Here is a 2,143-nt window from a genome sequence, read left to right as displayed (position 1 = left end):
CGTATTTCTCATTAAATTTGAAAGGTCATATTCGTCCAAACATACCCTTATAGAATCATATATTATGACAAACTCAGATGGTTTTATCAGTGGCTTTTATCATTCGACATACTGATAAAAACAGGAAGAAAGAAACTGCTGTGCGCGATTTAGAAATAGAAGGGTGAGCAAACTATTTATTATCGGGATGATATTTCATTATCAAACGCCGGTTCGAAATCATATTGATAAAGACGATGCAATGCAAATACATTTGTCACAAATATTCACTTGAAATTGACGATAAGGCTTATCTCGTGGAAACGATATAAAATAGCCTTAGTTTAATTTTGATAGTGGGACATTTAGTAATATTTGATTTCTTTATGAAACATGTGATTGTATTGTTTGATGTAGAATTTAAAAGTGAAAATGGATATTAACTCGATAGTTTTAATAGGATGCATCTTAATTATACAAATAGGTAACGTTTAAATTTGTTCACCCTTGACCTTATGTTAACAGTTTGGTGTTACTTTACTGCGATAAACAAATCTTGTATATAATTTATATTCATGTTTATACAGACAACGTTTGTATTTTCGGAAATTAGATTTTTGAATTAAACAAATGTCAAAAAGTTAAGAAAACATTATGTATGTGATTTCAACAAACGAAACTTCAGGGATCAGGGCCAGTATTCATAAAACGTCTAAAGTCATTTCTTATCATAGGCGAATTCCAATCTTTTTCATTCTCAATTTTAAAGACAAGTACAAGCTCTCTTTTCATCCAGATGATTCTATACGACATACAATTAATGAAAATAAAGTATTTTAGATATTATTGAGGGTTTTTTTATCACATGACCAGCGACATACTTAATATAAGAAATTAACTTAAGTAAGGAAATGACTTATGATGTTTTATGAATACCGGCGGTGATCAGTACCCAAACAGTCACCAAATCCCTGTTTAATGCACATCTATCAAAACATACACAATACAAAGGGTACCTGGGGTAGAAGAGGTGTACGTGTTTTTTGTACGCTTTGTGTCTCTCAACCAATGTCTTCTGTGCCCCAGCCTTATTCCTCTAAACAGGGTTTTTGCTAACATTTAGACTACTCGGCTTGTCCCTGTAGTTTTTATTTTAGTATACATAATGCTACAAAGCAAATACTATCGCCATTGGCTAATTTGAGAGGAGGGGATTGGGTGAGGGGAGTGGGCGTTTTATCATTATATTGTTAAATGTGTTTGTCAAACATTAACACCAAAGATAGTTTGATGAAAGTTGGTAAATTCATTTGCTTTGCTTCCACATACATGTAATTCTATTTTAAAATATACTATTTTAAAACTGGTCCGCTTTGGGTCGCGTCCGTTCTGATAGGCGGTCAGAATAGTCAAACTGGTGAAACGACTCAACAACTTTAGTTTAAACATCAAAATTTACACGACTGTGAAACAATTTATTGCAACATTATTTTAACCACTTGCGTTGGCACGAATTTGCGAGAATGGTCTTGTGTTGTTGGTTAATCCGGATTACCAGGAGGATATCAACTTGTCAGGCTTGGTGAGCACAAACCAAACACACATGCGCCCAGGCCGGGAGTCGAACCCGGAACACTTTGGTGTGAAACAAGTGCGCTTATCAGACAATCTAGTCAATTACTTTAGTTTAAATAACGTGATATGAAGAGGCGTATTTTAGATTGAGCTTTGATGTATGTTGCAATCAATACCGCTGTTTAACTAAAAATAGAAAGAAAACATATTTCTGATGAATGATTTTAGATAAGAGTAAGTTAATGGCGATGTAAAGTAATGTATGATAAGCTTATTTGAAGATTGAAGGATAACCTTTGGAGGCGTTGGTGTCAATACCAATGTCTTTCTGTTTACGTATTTTAAGTTGCAAGCTCATGAGAAATCACACTTCGAGTGTAGAGGTCACGCATAGATACCCAACACATTGATTTGCAAAAATTGTATAACTGCCCGGAGTAAAAAATTGTTTCGAACCTTAAAGACAAACAATCGTTACAATAACTCGTAGTTTAGTGCTTGCTTTTGATTTCAAGTTTTTCATGATGATATATATGTACGTTATCGGTTGTCAAAAACGAATATTTGAAACAACGAGATAACAGTGCTC

This window comes from Mya arenaria, chromosome 2 (genome assembly GCF_026914265.1).
Source record: "Mya arenaria isolate MELC-2E11 chromosome 2, ASM2691426v1".
NCBI classification, from domain to species: domain Eukaryota; kingdom Metazoa; phylum Mollusca; class Bivalvia; order Myida; family Myidae; genus Mya; species Mya arenaria.
Note: the sequence above shows the minus strand (reverse complement) of the source record.